The sequence below is a fragment of the Oncorhynchus keta genome, chromosome 10, assembly GCF_023373465.1.
Source record: "Oncorhynchus keta strain PuntledgeMale-10-30-2019 chromosome 10, Oket_V2, whole genome shotgun sequence".
Lineage (NCBI taxonomy): Eukaryota > Metazoa > Chordata > Actinopteri > Salmoniformes > Salmonidae > Oncorhynchus > Oncorhynchus keta.
In genome coordinates this window covers 71912746-71928445 of record NC_068430.1, presented here as the reverse complement: position 1 = coordinate 71928445, position 15700 = coordinate 71912746, and the positions used below count along the sequence as shown (strand labels likewise).

The 15700-nt window shown below is 47.2% G+C and overlaps 1 protein-coding gene across 2 annotated transcripts in view; it reads right to left on the bottom strand.

Moving 5' to 3' along the window:
- Positions 1-15700, bottom strand: part of LOC118389426 (xylosyltransferase 1) — a 200797-nt gene that overhangs the window by 164091 nt on the left and 21006 nt on the right. The window lies entirely within an intron of this gene.

Sequence of the window (15700 nt, the reverse complement as noted above, 5' to 3'; positions counted from 1 at the left end):
TCGTGAACACACACACACCTCCCCACTCCAAGGTAGCATTCTACCCCATGCCAGCATCTTTCACCTTTGATGTTCCCTGTAACACAAAACAGCCAGATACCATAACAGAAAACAGCCAGATAGCTGCATCCCAAATGCTACCATTTTCCCTTTAAAATGCACTACATTTGAGCAGGGCCCAATAGAGAATAGGGGACCATTTGGGACACACATCATACACTACACCCCCCCACCTGCTCCATCGAACATATCCTCCTACCCTTCATCCATAAAACATCACACATCACACACACTTTACACATCCTTGAAGTAGACAACACAGCCTTTAAGCAGGTGTCCTCAGCTCTGACCCTACGAGGTCTGGAGCCTGCTGGTTTTCAATTCTACCCGATAGTTCATTGAACCCACCTGATGTGCCAGGTCTAAATCAGTCCCTGATTAGAGGGGAACAATGGAAACAAAAAGAAACTGGCTTCGATGTCCAGAGTTGAGTTTTGAGAGATCTATAGGATATACAGCAGAGCTGATAGACAGTATGTGACTTAAAATAAACTCTTGATTAGCGTTCTCCAGGAGAAAGTGTTTCTCTGGAGGAGAGGAAAGTGTTGCGTGTCTGTGTGTGTGTGTGTGTTGTAAATATCTGGAACCTATAGTAATCTAATGGCTATCATAGTGGCTTATTAAAAACACTAGTAAATAGCATTCAAATCAACATATTTTCCCTCTCTAGCTTGTCATAGGTAAACGTTTCAACTAGAGGTCGACTGATTATGATTTTTCAACGCCGATACCGATACGGATTGTTGGGGGACAAAAAAAGCCGATACCGATTAATCAGATGATTTTTTAAAATGTTTTTGTAATAATGACAATTACAACAATACTGAATGAACACTTATTTTAACTTAATATAATACATCAATAAAATCAATTTATCTTCAAATAAATAATGAAACATGTTCAATTTGGTTTAAATAATGCAAAAACAAAGTGTTGGAGAAGAAAGTAAAAGTGCAATATGTGCCATGTAAGAAAGCTAACGTTTAAGTTCCTTGCTCAGAACATGAGAACATATGAAAGCTGGTGGTTCCTTTTAACATGAGTCTTCAATATTCCCAGGGAGACGTTTTAGGTTGTAGTTATTATAGGAATTATAGGACTATTTCTCTCTATACCATTTGTATTTCATATACCTTTGACTATTGGATGTTCTTATAGGAACTTTAGTATTGCCAGTGTAACAGTATAGCTTCCGTACCTCTCCTCGCTCCTCCCTCGGCTCGACCCAGGAACACAACGACATCAGCCATCCTCGAAGCAGCGTTACCCATGCAGAGCAAGGGGAACAACTACTCAAAGTCTCAGAGCGGGTGACGTTTTAAACGCTATTAGCGCGCACCCCGCTAACTAGCTAGCCATTTCACATCACATCGTTACACCAGCCTAATCTCGGGAGTTGATAGGCTTGAAGTCATAAACAGCAGAGCTGCTGGCAAAACGCATGAAAGTGCTGTTTGAATGAATGCTTATGAGCCTGCTGGTGCCTACCATCGCTCAGTCAGACTGCTCTATCAAATCATAGACTTAATTATAACATAATAATACACAGAAATACGAGCCGTAGGTCATTAATATGGTCGAATCCGGAAACTATCACCTCGAAAACAAGACGTTTATTCTTTCAGTGAAATACGTAACCGTTACGTATTTTATCTATCAGTCTGAATATTCCTGTTATATTGCACAACCTTCAATGTTATGTCATAATTACGTAAAATTCTGGCAAATTAGTTCGCAATGAGCAAGGCTGCCCAGACTGTTGCATATACCCTGACTCTGCATGCATTGAACGCAAGAGAAGTGACACCATTTCACCTGGTTGATATTGCCTGCTAACCTGGATTCCTTTTAGCTAAATATGTAGGTTTAAAAATATATACTTCTGTGTATTTAAGAAAGGCATTGGTGTTTAAGGTTAGGTACACGTTGGAGCAACGACAGTCCTTTTTCGCGAATGCACACTGCATCGATTATATGCAACGCAGGACACGCTAGATAAACGAGTAATATCATCAACCACGTGTAGTTATAACTAGTGATTATGATTAAGTTTAATGCTAGTTAGCAACTTACCTTGGCTTCTTACTGCATTCGCGTAACAGGCAGGCTTCTCGTGAGGCAGGTGGTTAGAGCGTTGGACTAGTTAACTGTAAGGTTGCAAGATTGAATCCCTGAGCTGACAAGGTAAAAATACCGTTCCTAGGCCGTCATTGAAAATAAGAATGTGTTCTTAACTGACTTGCCTAGTTAAATAAAGGTTAAATAAAGGTGAAAGAAAAAAATGAAATCGGCGTCCAAAATTTGCGATTTACGATTGTTATGAAAACTTGAAATCGGCCCTAATTAATCGGCCATTCCGATTAATCGGTCGACCTCTAGGTTCAACTGTAGAATATAATGACTAGAATGGAAAATCCCATTCAAATGAATGCAGTTCTCCAATTGGTTGCCACAGGAGAGAGTTTCAATCATACATTTAGAATGACGAGAGCGGAAAATCCCATTGAAGTCAATGTTACGTGTTGAGTGTACCAGTCATATTCCCTCTCTGCTCTGTTTTCTATTTCTATGGTTCCGGACACCGGTCTAGTAATTACATATCTATCTTTGTCTTGTTGAAACACACTGAACACTCCATTGGTTTTATCTCAATCTGCAGTGCGTTGGATACTTAGTCATTTCTGCAGTGAGCTAAATCACAGTGATTCCTGTTAGTCTTAAACAAATCTACTTTGAGACAAAAGTAGACACCTCACACACATGGTTCCGGGATAAAGAAAATATTTTTTTAAAGACACCTGTACCATGTCAGATATACAGTTGAAATGTATTACATTTTGAGTTTTCACCCCAATATTATACTTTATATACATCACAGAAGACTGAAATAAAATATAACAGAACTTTTTGGCATAGAACCACCGGATTGTCGGCATTCTATAAGGCCCCGGATTTACATACATTTTAGCAGTGTAACGTTACATACAGAATACTGTGTGTGTGTGTGTGTGTGTGTGTGTGTGTGTGTGTGTGTGTGTGTGTGTGTGTGTGTGTGTGTGTGTGTGTGTGTGTGTGTGTGTGTGTGTGTGTGTGTGTGTGTGTGTGTGTGTGTGTGTGTGTGTGTGTGTGTGTGTGTGTGGTTAGCAACATACTCCTCACATTGCAACCTCAGTCAAGCCTCTGACAAGGACAAGTGAGATGCCACGGCAGCACGTCCAAAGATACTTTGATAAAAGCAGAAAGTATGTACTCTATGTGGGGGACGTAGACTTGATTTAGTATTCTCTAACACAACTGTGTACAAAAGTCCAGCCAATATTAGAACATAGATTTATTCATCAGTGTAAGAAGTTACACAAAGTCATAAGAGCTTGGTCAAACAGCTCCCGACAGTTATAAGGGGGAGCAGGGGGGTGGGGAGTGAGGGGAGGGGGTGTATGGGGGAAAACAGAGGACAAAGGGAAAACACTGAGGGGTTACCCATTTTACCCCCCTTCCCCCTCTCAACCCCCTAAAAGGCAGATTGGGCCATTCCAGGGTGGGAAAAAAGAACAATATTGTTCTTTGTTTTCTCTCTCTCTCTTCCACACATAGTTCCACAGATTGTGGAGGCCAATATGGAGTCAATAAATGTCCTAATGACTCTCTCCTCTATGGAAAGACAAGTCTCCAGGGTCTAGCTAAAGTAGCCCATATGGGCCCTGTTTCTCAAACTCTAAACCCCCCTCCTATACCACCACTACACTGCACTCACAGAGAGAGAGAGAGAGAGAGAGAGAGAGAGAGAGAGAGAGAGAGAGAGAGAGAGCATGGCCAGCCTGCCACATCTCTGACATGGCCATCTGTCTTACTCACTCTCTCTCTCTCACTCTCACTCTCTCTCCATCTCTATCTCCCTGTCTCTTTATCTCAATTTCAATTCAATTTAAGGGGATTTTTTGGCTTGGGAAACATCTGTTAACATTGCCAAAGCAAGTGAGGTAGATAATATACAAAAGTGAAATAAACACTAAAAATGAACAGTAAACATTACACATCTCACACATCTCTCTCTCTAACACCGCATCTCTCTCCCGTTCCCATTGCTCTCCTTTTTCCTGTCCTAATTTCACTTACTCTCTCTCCCTTACCTTTTACCAACTACCTATTCATCACAAAGAGTCTTTTCAGGAAGGGTCCTTCACAAGGGTCCTTTATATCATATGAAAAGTATATGTGTATATCTATGTGTATGTGATCAAGTCTGTATGAATATGTGTAGACATGCAGGGTGAGTAAGTGCGACAGAGAGAGATAATGTGTGTGTGTGTGTGTGTGTGTGTGTGTGTGTGTGTGTGTGTGTGTGTGTGTGTGTGTGTGTGTGTGTGTGTGTGTGTGTGTGTGTGTGTGTGTGTGTGTGTGTGTGGTGTGTGTGTGTGTGTGTGTGTGTGTGTGTGAGTGTGTGCCTTAAATAGGAAACATGTGACATTGAGCTGCACAATCACCAATCCTAATGATCTTCTACCTCCCTCCCTCGCTCCCTCCGTGCACATCCCTCCATTTTTCACACATTCTAATTTCCGCTCCTCTGGGGCACAATGTCCGTTGGAACGGAACAAAACGTAAAGGAAGAGTGGAGGAGGGAGGGAGTACAACGACCATCAAAGCCACTACCATCACTACCATCACCACCATAACTACAACTACCACCAACAGCACTACCCCTACCATCACTACCATCACCACCATCACTACCCCTACCATCACCACCATAACTACAACGACCATCAACGCCACTACCATCACTACCATCACCATAACTACAACTACCACCAACAGCACTACCCCGACCATCACTACCATCACCACCATCACTACCCCTACCATCACCACCATAACTACAACTACCATCACTACCATCACTACCCCTACCATCATCACCATAACTACAACTACCATCAACGCCACTCCCATCACCACCATAACTACAACTACCACCAACAGCACTACCCCTACCATCACTACCATCACCACCATCACTACCCCTACCATCACCACCATAACTACAACTACCATCACTACCATCACTACCCCTACCATCATCACCATAACTACAACTACCATCAACGCCACTCCCATCACCACCATAACTACAACTACCATCAACACCACTACCATCACCACCATAACTACAACTACCATCAACACCACTACCATCACTACCCCTACCATCACCACCATAACTACAACTCCCATCACCACCATAACTACAACTACCATCAACACCACTACCATCACCACCATAACTACCCCTACCATCACTACCCCTACCATCACCACCATAACTACCCCTACCATCAACGCCACTACCATCACCACCATAACTACAACTACCATCACTACCCCTAACATCACCACCATAACTACCCCTACCATCAACGCCACTACCATCACCACCATAACTACCCCAACCATCACTACCCCTACCATCACCACCATAACTACCCCTACCATCAACGCCACTACCATCACCACCATAACTACCCCTACCATCAACGCCACTACCATCACCACCATAACTACCCCAACCATCACTACCCCTACCATCACCACCATAACTACCCCTACCATCAACGCCACTACCATCACCACCATAACTACCCCAACCATCACTACCCCTAACATCACCACCATAACTACCCCTACCATCACCACCATCACTACCCCTACCATCACCACCATAACTACCCCTACCATCACCACCATAACTACAACTACCATCACTACCCCTAACATCACCACCATAACTACCCCTACCATCAACGCCACTACCATCACCACCATAACTACCCCAACCATCACTACCCCTAACATCACCACCATAACTACCCCTACCATCAACGCCACTACCATCACCACCATAACTACCCCAACCATCACTACCCCTAACATCACCACCATAACTACCCCTACCATCAACGCCACTACCATCACCACCATAACTACCCCAACCATCACTACCCCTAACATCACCACCATAACTACCCCTACCATCAACGCCACTACCATCACCACCATAACTACCCCAACCATCACTACCCCTAACATCACCACCATAACTACCCCTACCATCAACGCCACTACCATTACCACCATAACTACCCCTACCATCAACGCCACTACCATCACCACCATAACTACCCCTACCATCACTCACCCCTAACATCACCACCATAACTACCCCTACCATCACTACCCCAACCATCACTACCCCTAACATCACCACCATAACTACCCCTACCATCACTACCCCTACCATCACTACCCCTAACATCACCACCATAACTACCCCTACCATCACCACCATAACTACCCCTACCATCACTACCTCTACCATCACCACCATAACTACCCCTACCATCACTACCCCTACCATCACTACCCCTAACATCACCACCATAACTACCCCTACCATCACCACCATAACTACCCCTACCATCACCACCATAACTACCCCAACCATCACTACCCCTAACATCACCACCATAACTACCCCTACCATCACTACCCCTACCATCACTACCCCTAACATCACCACCATAACTACCCCTACCATCACCACCATAACTACCCCTACCATCAACGCCACTACCATCACCACCATAACTACAACTACCATCAACGCCACTACCATCACCACCATAACTACCCCAACCATCACTACCCCTACCATCACCACCATAACTACCCCTACCATCAACGCCACTACCATCACCACCATAACTACCCCAACCATCACTACCCCTAACATCACCACCATAACTACCCCTACCATCAACGCCACTACCATCACCACCATAACTACCCCTACCATCACCACCATAACTACCCCTACCATCACCACCATAACTACAACTACCATCACTACCCCTAACATCACTACCATAACTACCCCTACCATCAACGCCACTACCATCACCACCATAACTACCCCAACCATCACTACCCCTAACATCACCACCATAACTACCCCTACCATCAACGCCACTACCATCACCACCATAACTACCCCTACCATCAACGCCACTACCATCACCACCATCACTACCCCTAGCATCACCACCATAACTACCCCTACCATCACTACCCCTACCATCACTACCCCTAACATCACCACCATAACTACCCCTACCATCACTACCCCAACCATCACTACCCCTAACATCACCACCATAACTACCCCTACCATCAACGCCACTACCATCACCACCATAACTACCCCAACCATCACTACCCCTAACATCACCACCATAACTACCCCTACCATCAACGCCACTACCATCACCACCATAACTACCCCAACCATCACTACCCCTAACATCACCACCATAACTACCCCAACCATCACTACCCCTAACATCACCACCATAACTACCCCTACCATCAACGCCACTACCATCACCACCATAACTACCCCAACCATCACTACCCCTAACATCACCACCATAACTACCCCTACCATCAACGCCACTACCATCACCACCATAACTACCCCAGCCATCACTACCCCTAACATCACCACCATAACTACCCCTACCATCAACGCCACTACCATCACCACCATAACTACCCCAACCATCACTACCCCTAACATCACCACCATAACTACCCCTACCATCACCACCATAACTACCCCAACCATCACTACCCCTAACATCACCACCATAACTACCCCTACCATCAACGCCACTACCATCACCACCATAACTACCCCAACCATCACTACCCCTAACATCACCACCATAACTACCCCAACCATCACTACCCCTAACATCACCACCATAACTACCCCTACCATCAACGCCACTACCATCACCACCATAACTACCCCAACCATCACTACCCCTAACATCACCACCATAACTACCCCTACCATCAACGCCACTACCATCACCACCATAACTACCCCAACCATCACTACCCCTAACATCACCACCATAACTACCCCTACCATCAACGCCACTACCATCACCACCATAACTACCCCAACCATCACTACCCCGAACATCACCACCATAACTACCCCTACCATCACCACCATAACTACCCCAACCATCACTACCCCTAACATCACCACCATAACTACCCCTACCATCACCACCATAACTACCCCTACCATCACTACCTCTACCATCACCACCATAACTACCCCTACCATCACCACCATAACAACCCTACCATCACCACCATAACTACCCCTACCATCACCACCATAATTACCCCTACCATCACGACCCTTACCATCACCACCATAACTACCCCTACCATCACGACCCCTACCATCAACACCATAACTACCCCTACTATCACTACCCCTACCATAACGACCCCTACCATCACTATCCCTACCATCAAGACCCCTGCCATCACCACCAAACTACCCCTAACATCACGACCCATACCATCACCATCATAACTACCCCTACCATCAACACCATAACTACCCCTACCATCACTACCCCTACCATAACGACCCCTACCATCACCACCATAACTACCCCTACCATCACGACCCCTACCATCACCACCATAACTACCCCTACCATCACCACCATAATTACCCCTACCATCACGACCCTTACCATCACCACCATAACTACCCCTACCATCACGACCCCTACCATCACCACCATAACTACCCCTACTATCACTACCCCTACCATAACGACCCCTACCATCACTATCCCTACCATCAAGACCCCTGCCATCACCACCAAACTACCCCTAACATCACGACCCATACCATCACCATCATAACTACCCCTACCATCAACACCATAACTACCCCTACCATCACTACCCCTACCATAACGACCCCTACCATCACCACCATAACTACCCCTACCATCACGACCCCTACCATCACCATCATAACTACCCCTACCATCACCACCATAACTACCCCTCACAAATCACGACCCATACCATCACCATCATAACTACCCCTACCATCACCACCATAACTACCCCTACCATCACCACCATAACTACCCCTACCATCACGACCCTTAACATCACCACCATAACTACCCTACCATCACTACCCCTACCATCACCACCATAACTACCCCTACCATCACCACCATAACTACCCCTACCATCACCACCATAATTACCCCTACCATCACGACCCCTACCATCACCACCATCACTACCCCTACCATAACGACCCCTACCATCACCACCATAACTACCCCTACCATCACTATCCCTACCATCAATACCCCTGCCATCACCACCATAACTACCCCTACCATCACGACCCCTACCATCACCATCATAACTACCCCTACCATCACCACCATAACTACCCTACCATCACCACCATAATTACCCCTACCATCACGACCCCTACCATCACCACCATCACTACCCCTACCATCACTACCCCTACCTTCACTACCCCTACCATCACGACCCCTGCCATCACCACCATAACTACCGCTACCATCACGACCCCTACCATCACCATCATAACTACCCCTACCATCACTACCCCTACCATCACCACCATAACTACCCCTACCATCAATACCCCTACCATCAATACCCCTACCATCACCACCATAACTACCCTACCATCACGACCCCTACCATCACTACCATAGCTACCCCTACCATCACCACCATAACTACCCCTACCATCACTTCCCTTACCATCACCACCATAACTACCCCTACCATCACCACCATAACTTCCCCTACCATCAATACCCCTACCATCACCACCATAACTACAACTACCATCGCCACCATAACTACAACTACCATCACTACCCCTACCACCACCACCATAACTACCATAACTACAACTACCATCAACACCACTACCATCACTACCCCTACCATCACCACCATTACTAGAACTACCATCAATGCCACTACCATCACTACCCCTACCATCACGACCCCTACCATCACCACCATAACTACCCCTACCATCCTCCCTACCATCAACACCACTACCATCACCACCATAACAACCCTACCATCACTACCTCTACCATCACCACCATAACTACCCCTACCATCACCACCATAACTACCCCTACCATCACCACCATAATTACCCCTACCATCACGACCCTTACCATCACCACCATAACTACCCCTACCATCACGACCCCTACCATCAACACCATAACTACCCCTACTATCACTAGCCCTACCATAACGACCCCTACCATCACTATCCCTACCATCAAGACCCCTGCCATCACCACCATAACTACCCCTACCATCACGACCCCTACCATCACCACCAAACTACCCCTAACATCACGACCCATACCATCACCATCATAACTACCCCTACCATCAACACCATAACTACCCCTACCATCACTACCCCTACCATAACTACCCCTACCATCACTATCCCAACCATCAAGACCCCTGCCATCACCACCATAACTACCCCTACCATCATGACCCCTACCATCACCATCATAACTACCCCTACCATCACGACCCTACCATCACCACCATAACTACCCCTAACATCACGACCCATACCATCACCATCATAACTACCATAACCCCTACCATCACCACCATAACTACCCCCTACCATCACCACCATAACTACCCCTACCATCACGACCCTTAACATCACCACCATAACTACCCTACCAACACTACCCCTACCATCACCACCATAACTACCCCTACCATCAACGCCACTACCATCACCACCATAACTACCTCCCTAGCATCACCACCATAACTACCCCTACCATCACCACCATAATTACCCCTACCATCACCACCATAACTACCCCTACCATCACTACCCCTACCATAACGACCCCTACCATCACCACCATAACTACCCCTACCAACACTATCCCTACCATCAAGACCCTGCCATCACCACCATAACTACCCCTACCATCACCATAACTACCCCTACCATCACCATCATAACTACCCCTACCATCACTACCCTACCATCACCACCATAACTCACTACCCCCTACCATCACCACCATAACTACCCCTACCATCACTACCCTACCATCACCACCATAACTACCCCTACCATCACCACCATACCATCACTACCCCTACCATAACCATAACTACCATCACCACCATAACAACCATCAATACCCCTACCATCACCACCATAACTACCCCTACCATCACGACCCCTACCATCAACACCATAACTACCCCTACTATCACTACCCTACCTACACTATAACGACCCTACCATCACTATCCCTACCATCAAGACCCTGCCATCACCACCAAACTACCCCTAACATCACGACCCATACCATCACCATCATAACTACCCCTACCATCAACTACCCTACCCCTACCATCACTACCCCTACCATAACGACCCCTACCATCACCACCATAACTACCCCTACCATCACGACCCCTACCTACCATCACCACCATAACTACCCCATCACCACCATCACCACCATAATTACCCCTACCATCACGACACCTTACCATCACCACCATAACTACCCCTACCATCACGACCCCTACCATCAACACCATAACTACCCCTACTATCACTACCCCTACCATAACGACCCTACCATCACTATCTACCTACCATCAAGACCCCTGCCATCACTACCAAACTACCCCTAACATCACGACCCATACCATCACCATCATAACTACCCCTACCATCACCACCATAACTACCCCTACCATCACTACCCCTACCATAACGACCCCTACCATCACCACCATAACTACCCCTACCATCACACCCCTACCATCACCATCATAACTACCCCTACCATCACCACCATAACTACCCCTCACAAATCACGACCCATACCATCACCATCATAACTACCCCTACCATCACCACCATAACTACCCCTACCATCACCACCATAACTACCCCTACCATCACGACCCTAACATCACCACCATAACTACCCTACCATCACTACCCCTACCATCACCACCATAACTACCCCTAGCATCACCACCATAACTACCCCTACCATCACCACCATAATTACCCCTACCATCACGACCCCTACCATCACCACCATCACTACCCCTACCATAACGACCCCTACCATCACCACCATAACTACCCCTACCATCACTATCCCTACCATCAAGACCCCTGCCATCACCACCATAACCACCCTACCATCACACCATAACTACCCCCATCAACGCCACTACCATCACCATCATAACTACCCCTACCATCACCACCATAACTACCCTACCATCACCACCATAACTACCCCTACCATCACACTACCCCTACCATCACCACCATCACTACCCTACCATCACTACCCCTACCTTCACTACCCCTACCATCACGACTACCCCTGCCATCACCACCATAACTACCGCTACCATCACGACCCCTACCATCACCATCATAACTACCCCTACCATCACTACCCCTACCATCACCACCATAACTACCCCTACCATCAATACCCCTACCATCAATACCCCTACCATCACCACCATAACTACCCTACCATCACCACCCCTACCATCACTACCATAGCTACCCCTACCATCACCACCATAACTACCCCTACCATCACTACCCTTACCATCACCACCATAACTACCCCTACCATCACCACCATAACTTCCCCTACCATCAATACCCCTACCATCACCACCATAACTACAACTACCATCGCCACCATAACTACAACTACCATCACTACCCCTACCACCACCACCATAACTACCATAACTACAACTACCATCAACACCACTACCATCACTACCCCTACCATCACCACCATTACTAGAACTACCATCAATGCCACTACCATCACTACCCCTACCATCACGACCCCTACCATCACCACCATAACTACCCCTACCATCACGACCCCTACCATCAACACCACTACCATCACCACCATAACAACCCTACCATCACTACCTCTACCATCACCACCATAACTACCCCTACCATCACCACCATAACTACCCCTACCATCACCACCATAATTACCCCTACCATCACGACCCTTACCATCACCACCATAACTACCCCTACCATCACGACCCCTACCATCAACACCATAACTACCCCTACTATCACTACCCCTACCATAACGACCCCTACCATCACTATCCCTACCATCAAGACCCCTGCCATCACCACCATAACTACCCCTACCATCACGACCCCTACCATCACCACCAAACTACCCCTAACATCACGACCCATACCATCACCATCATAACTACCCCTACCATCAACACCATAACTACCCCTACCATCACTACCCCTACCATAACTACCCCTACCATCACTATCCCAACCATCAAGACCCCTGCCATCACCACCATAACTACCCCTACCATCATGACCCCTACCATCACCATCATAACTACCCCTACCATCACGACCCCTACCATCACCACCATAACTACCCCTAACATCACGACCCATACCATCACCATCATAACTACCCCTACCATCACCACCATAACTACCCCTACCATCACCACCATAACTACCCCTACCATCACGACCCTTAACATCACCACCATAACTACCCTACCAACACTACCCCTACCATCACCACCATAACTACCCCTACCATCAACGCCACTACCATCACCACCATAACTACCCCTAGCATCACCACCATAACTACCCCTACCATCACCACCATAATTACCCCTACCATCACCACCATAACTACCCCTACCATCACTACCCCTACCATAACGACCCCTACCATCACCACCATAACTACCCCTACCAACACTATCCCTACCATCAAGACCCCTGCCATCACCACCATAACTACCCCTACCATCACGACCCCTACCATCACCATCATAACTACCCCTACCATCACCACCATAACTACCCTACCATCACCACCATAACTACCCCTACCATCACGACCCTTACCATCACCACCATAACTACCCCTACCATCACTACCCCTACCATCACCACCATAACTACCCCTACCATCACGACCCCTACCATCACCATCATAACTACCCCTACCATCACTACCCCTACCATCACTACCCCTACCATCACCACCATAACTACCCCTACCATCAATACCCCTACCATCACCACCATAACTACCCTACCATCACGACCCCTACCATCACTACCACAGCTACCCCTACCATCAGCACCATAACTACCCCTACCATCACTACCCTTACCATCACCACCATAACTACCCCTACCATCACCACCATAACTTCCCCTACCATCAATACCCCTACCATCACCACCATAACTACAACTACCATCACCACCATAACTACAACTACCATCACTACACCTACCACCACCACCATAACTACCATCAATGCCACTACCATCACTACCCCTACCATCACGACCCCTACCATCACCACCATAACTACGCCTACCATCACGACCCCTACCATCAACACCACTACCATCACCACCATAACAACCCTACCATCACTACCTCTACCATCACCACCATAACTACCCCTACCATCACCACCATAACTACCCCTACCATCACCACCATAATTACCCCTACCATCACGACCCTTACCATCACCACCATAACTACCCCTACCATCACGACCCCTACCATCAACACCATAACTACCCCTACTATCACTACCCCTACCATAACGACCCCTACCATCACTATCCCTACCATCAAGACCCCTGCCATCACCACCATAACTACCCCTACCATCACGACCCCTACCATCACCACCAACCTACCCCTAACATCACGACCCATACCATCACCATCATAACTACCCCTACCATCAACACCATAACTACCCCTACCATCACTACCCCTACCATAACGACCCCTACCATCACCACCATAACTACCATAACTACAACTACCATCAACACCACTACCATCACTACCCCTACCATCACCACCATTACTAGAACTACCATCAACGGCACTACGATCACTACCCCTACCATCACCACCATAACTACAACTACCATCACTACCCCTACCATCACCACCATAACTACCCCTACCATCACTACCCCTACCATCACCACCATAACTACCCCTACCATCACCACCATAACTACCCCTACCATCACCACCATAACCACAACTACCATCACTACCCCTACCATCACCACCATAACTACCATAACTACAACTACCATCAACACCACTACCATCACTACCCCTACCATCACCACCATAACTACCATAACTACAACTACCATCAACACCACTACCATCACTACCCCTACCATCACCACCATAACTACCCCTACCATCACCACCATAACTACCCCTACCATCACCACCATAACCACAACTACCATCACTACCCCTACCATCACCACCATAACTACCATAACTACAACTACCATCACTACCCCTACCATCACCACCATTACTAAAACTACCATCAACGCCACTACGATCACTACCCCTACCATCACCACCATAACTACAGCTACCATCACTACCCCTACCATCACCACCATAACTACAACTACCACCAACCGCACTACCCATACCATCACTACCATCGCTACCTCTGTCGTCACTACCCCTACCATCACCACCATAACTACCATAACTACAACTACCATCAACACCACTACCATCACTACCCCTACCAT